The following is a 6,252-nucleotide window of genomic DNA, read 5'->3' as shown; positions in this document are numbered from 1 at the left end:
GCCCTTTCACAGGGGTCGCCTAAGACCATCGGAAAACACATAGATAATTACATACTGTTTTTGTGATTAATCTCTATGCTTTAATTATATTCAATTTGTAACAATGAAAATATATCCTGCATATCAGATATTTACATTACGATTCATAACAGTAGCAAAATTACAGTTATGAAGTAGCAACGAAAATAACTTTATGGTTGAGGAACTGTATTAAAGGGTCGCGGCACTAGGAAGGTTGAGAACCACTGCTTATAAAGCTTAGCATTTGGCAATGTGAAAAACACTGTTTTGATATAACGCAAAGAAGCTCCTCAATATAAGAACTTGGCAAAGTTAGGGTCAAAACCTGTGATCCAAATTCCACTTCACATCCCTAAATTTAAAACATATACACCTCCATCTCATAGTCAGCACCAAAATTTACCCATAATTTTACATTTTATCTTTTTTTACTTTCGGATTACAGGAGATCTGAATCAGCTACAATACATGATATGAACCAGAATACAGTTTGGAATCCCACTCAGTTTAATGGACAGTTCTCATGCCAAAGAATATTTCAGTCCGTCTTATCTAAAGGTTTTATTTTCATCATAAATCTCAAATTAAAGAATCCCTTTGGATATTATTACAGATATGTATCTAGACTAGGTAGATCATAACCAATATAAGTATGATTCAGTACCAAGAGTTTACAAATAGTACTTCTTACAGAAGTGTGCCCTTTACATACAGTATTGGCATATGTGAGTAATTACTATAATACCAATTAAAATTAAAACCAAGTTGCTGACACATAAAAAATTGTCAAAGCATATGACATTTTTTGTTTCCTTTCCTAAAGGAATCCTTTATGCACTGTAAGATGATAATTGTTTTTTAAACTGCCGATATTTTTATATTATCCATAGTAAACAAGTAGCAATGGTTCCAAAGACTCTTGACATCTACATTCCCTCCTCAGTGAAAGCCATTTCCTTGCAAAGATGTAAGTAGCTGCTATGAAGACTTTCCAAGATCAAGCCTGGGAAAGGGTTTAGCAAAGAACTTCTGGCCAAGTGGAGTTCATTGTAAGCATACTCACCACATCTTTGCTTATATGTCAGCAATATATATTTATATCTATCTATCTATATCTATATAGATAGATATCTATCTATATAGATATAGATAGATAGATATATCTATATATCTCCAATCAGGTACTATGTTAATCTTATTAATATTTCAAGTATTTTTAGATTTCAGTTTGCAATTTGCAGAAACTTGAAATTTGCAAGAGTTCTAAAAAGACAAAAGATGGTTATGTCTGGCATTAATTATGATTCCGATATTTTTTCACTTGATTATTGAAAACATAGATTTTCCCTTTTGACTGACATTAACCAAACTTTTTTTTCTTACAAAGAATAAAAGTGTCAATTTAGACTAAACTATTTTTATGCAGTATCAAGATTTTTATTTTTCATTCAGGGTGGTGATAAAAAAAAATGATGGAATGAAAGAATGTCTCTACTTCTTAGAAGTAATACCCAGTCAAGTAATCTTCAATATTAACAAATACTAAAGCCAGGACAAAGAAGTGTCAAATGATGTGATTCTAAACTTTTTTCAGGTAAGTTGGTTCAAATTCAAATGAATAATTTTTATAGACCATGCATTTATTCTGGTATGTTGAGCAGACTAATACATAAGGTAACTAAAAAGACATGTTGAATGACTGATTTAATAAATGAATGAATAAAACATGATAAAAAAAACCTTTCCACTAAATTAATTTTTCACGAGAAATCATATTTAATGATTGTTCTTGGCATCTGCCAGTCTGTACTCACTCTGAAGTGAAGAAAAGGATATCACTAACTGTAAGGAAGGGACCTGATATACCCAGCTAGTTTACTGTCCCTCTCCCATTTGCGGGCAACCAGGCACACACAGGAAACACAGATTCTGGTGCATTAGTCCATCTAGACAATTTATAGTGCCATCACCCTACATGTATCCTTCTGAGCTTGAAACTGTTTATTTCTGGGATAAGATGTTAGGCAGCCTATTGTAGCTGTGTGTGTGCTACATTTTCCAATCGCTTTATTAACGTTTTTATTTGCATCTACCCAAATTCTTGTTAGCTCCCAGTTTGGTTAAAACTCACATATGGAAAAAACATGTTATTTATTGACCCTATCAATCCATGTAGATAATGTTACCATTGCTTCAAAAGAGAATGGATCATCAATTATTCAAATTACCAATGGAAGTTGTGTTGAATTTATAAAAATAGATGTGAACAGAAAAGTGCCTAATCCATGTTACCATCTGAATATATGTTACATGTTTTGAACTATTCCATGAGAATTTTCTGTCTAATTAGCATTTTCTTTATTTAGAGACGAATTTGTAGAAAATTATTTGTCCTTTATACTTATTCTCAGAAAAACTGAGAGGCTATAAACTCAAGTAAGTACAAACTTAGCCCAACTAAGCCCATAATAGATGCTCAATAAATAATACTATACTACATGAAAATTTCTTACTGAACAGGCCTTCTTGTTCTACACCATAAACAAGACTTCTCAGCATGCTTGTATAATACATATATGTATCTGTATGACACACATTTGCTTTTCATTATATACTAAATATTACATTTCTATAAATAATGCTAAAGGAATATAACATAATGGTTTAATATTTATTATACCTATTCTTGACTAAAATGTATTCTTGAAAAATAAATCCTGTACAAATACATTTTATCTTTATTACCTAGTGTCTCCAACTATGTTTTACTGTTACAATATTTTTATAGATCTGATGATCTACATGCCCTACATTAATTAATTTCATTTCTTGCTTGGGATTCTTTTCATGTTGGTTCTAAAAATTAAGTTAATAAAAATTAAACCTTTAATAGCTTTCTTAACCCAAGTATTCAAACTGAAAGCATATAAGCAAACCAGTATTATAATTCTATCCAAACATTTAAACAACAAAATCAATTTAAAAAAAAAGAAAGAAAGAAAGAAAATCCTCTTTAACATGAATTATCTTAAGTTCCCTGAAGTCAAATTCAGTAGATAGTTTAAAAATGAAAATAATAAAGTTTTAAAATGCAAAAGGTGCTAGAGAGTAATCATTTAAAACCTAATGAAAACACAGAATCCACATGAGAATTACAACAGACCTTTCAGTGTGCTGCACAAACACGTGACATATTATTAAGCAAATATAATTAAGGACAAGGGAACTGGACTTTTTTTTTTTTTTTTGGTAACTTTAGCTGCACATATGGAGCATTTTGTTTCACTTCTGGTTTACTTTCTTTTAATCAAAGACCCCCACTGTAATGCCTTCACACAGGGCTCAGTGTTGTGGATACCATGGAAACCATAATTCTGAATGTCCTAACTTGTGTGATTAAAATTTAGCACAAAGTAACATTGATAGTCTCCCTCATTTCCACTACCACCAATATCCAATTCTAATTAGCAGCACAATAGCGGGTTTGGAAGGAAGAAAGAGCTGTGACTACTGTAACCTCACACTGCCAGTTATTCACAGGGAATCCCGTGGACAGTATATAGTGATGGTTCTCTTTTGCAGAGTGCCGGATTTAACCGGAGGGATTATTTCTAGCTGACTTTCTAGTCTCCTCTACAAAATAAAGTTTATTGGTTTTTCTCCTTTTTACATACTATAGATTATTTGTATTCTATATTTCATTTGCCTGTTCGACTGGAGCAAAAACTTTTATAATAGACTAATATGCAGAGGAAATAAATGAAACTATATGATATCTTTGTTTCTCAAATCCACTTGTAGTAAATATTTCATTCCTATAATGATAACATTTCTCTCTTCAACATGGAATTAACGCTTCTAGATGCATCATTAAGATATAACGTATGCAAAACCTTTTTACTTACCCGAGGTTTCAAAATTCAACTGGATCTTTTTTCTTTTCTTCTTCTTTTTTTTAAATGAACATTCTAATAGGAGCTGATAAGCTCCTGGTACTCCATTAAGGAAATATATGCTCTCTTGCTGCTTATTTTAAGTTGCAGAAAATTATATTGTCTCAGGGGCACACTTGTGCTGATCATGGGCCCTGCTACTCACTGCCTCTACCTATATGTAAGTCAAATTCATTGCATTAGTCAAAACAACATTTTAAATTTGGAAATTATACTCTGTCATTTTGATTGAGCTTCTTGTCTACCTTATTATATATAAGAGCAAACATGAATGACATTCCTCCCCACTCCGAAAATCCCAAAGGAAATTAAGTTTATAGAGCAAGAGGGAATATTTTAATGTTAAACACTCAGAGTCAGGAAGACACCTTCGTCATTAAGCCAATGCCCTCAAATTGTAGGGGAGAAGTGAAGCCCATAGAGCTTACATGATACCCCGAATAGGTCAAGAATTACCAGAACCAGTACTAGTAGTTTTAAGTATTCATTTAGAATTTTTATTCATTCACTACAGAAGAGACACATTTCTTTATTATTAGTTCATCCCTTTTCTACCTTTATTTACCAACCTAAACACCTTAGACCATTTGTGAAATTAACCTTTAAAATTAATGGGATTAACCCAAAAGATGAAATAGGGATAACTAATAATATTTATAATTTATGTTATTTAAAAAAAATTGAGCTCATGCTGAGTATAATCTGCTTTTAAGATTACATCCTTAGCCATAAAACACACTTTAAAATCATTTCTAAACTACTCTGAAGTACCCTTTACTAATTAATATTAATTCCTACTGTGAATAACATAAATATCACCTCTAGAGTGTCACACAGTTCATTTAATGTTATTTATCTATTAGTAAAGATCTGAGTATTAAATGAAGTAAGCAATTTTACTTCAAATACTTTTTTGACATTTGAATAAATACTAACTAAGTAATGTTTGACTCTATGAACAATTTCTATTTCTGTATTATGTTTTCTTTACAAACAACGGATTGTCTTGTTCTATAAATACTCCATTCAGGAATTTTATATGTAATTAGAATGTGTGAATAAATTCAAGTAACCCAGTACAAGTTATTCTTCCTTTACAGTATGAAAGGATAAAGAAAGGACTGGTGTGTGGGAGGGTGTATGTGTGTGGAGGGGAACCAGAGGTTAGGAAGACACTTGTGGAAGGAGAAAAAGAGACGAACTTGTAAAAGAGAAGAAGAAAGGAAAGAGAAAAGGAGATTCTTTATTTACAGGTGTTCTACACCTGATTCAGTTTTAAAATAATATTAGACTTTGAAAGATACTTTAACCAGGTTAGTTCATATTTCAGGAGTCTACCAATAAAGTCAAAGTGTAAAACAAAACAAGAAAGACGGTGCTCTGTACCAGAGGCTCCATAAATACAGTTAGCGAGTAAAAGCCAGGAAGGGCATAGACGACATTACTTTACAAAGTAATAATGAACCAGATAAGGTTGATAGAACTATCATGAATTAATCTTGCTAACCAAGAACCAAGGCTGGATGAAGACTTTAAATATGAAATTTTTTGCCGTGTTTTAAGTGTTACTAGATTAGGAAAAATATAAGATAGCTTATTTCAGCAAAAAGGAATATATCCTTCAAGTGGGACTGTCCTGGCATTTACTGTCAATACATTTACAGTGGCTAATAATTCTCACTCCATGATATCTAAGGAGGAGGAGTCACTTAAAATGGATATTTTTTAAATCAATCAATATCCAAAATTCAATTGCTCCTTCATTTAAATTTGTGGGCTTATCAAAAAGGACACTGACAAATTTTTAGTGTTAAAGTTTTAGTGAAACATTGTTCAATGATCTTTTTTCTCAAGGCAAAGTAAAATATATGAAAGCTAAATCACTTTATTATTTCATCATTCAGAGGTTAGCCTGCTGGGTGTAATAAAAATATTTCTAAAATAACATGAAGAATGGATCACTTCAGAAATTTCAACAGAACATCTATTTACAAAATCCAGATTTACAAACTAGTTCAATCTACATAGTATTATTGCTCTCCACTTCCCAATTTATAACTCACCCATTCTATTTCTAGAACTATACACTCAATCCATTTTTTTTTTTGGAGTAAAATACAGAAGAGTAAAATCTTTAATTTAAACTTTAAAATCTCTTATTTGAAAAAAAATGATTCTTAAAGGTAAGAGATTCAACATAACACCACCTCCCACCCCACCCCCAGGAGCCTGAATAGATCCTTTAAGGTTTTCAAAATTTTTTCCCCAGAGAATAAAC

At 31.6% G+C, this 6,252-nt stretch overlaps 1 protein-coding gene across 1 annotated transcript in view; it reads right to left on the bottom strand.

The window, feature by feature from the left end:
- LOC102757166 (adhesion G protein-coupled receptor L3-like) overlaps positions 1-6,252 on the bottom strand; it is a 361,454-nt gene that overhangs the window by 170,333 nt on the left and 184,869 nt on the right. The gene's annotated exons all lie outside the window — the stretch shown is intronic.

Source organism: Myotis davidii, unplaced genomic scaffold, assembly GCF_000327345.1.
Source record: "Myotis davidii unplaced genomic scaffold, ASM32734v1 scaffold704, whole genome shotgun sequence".
Lineage (NCBI taxonomy): Eukaryota > Metazoa > Chordata > Mammalia > Chiroptera > Vespertilionidae > Myotis > Myotis davidii.
This window is presented reverse-complemented; position numbering and strand designations above follow the sequence as displayed.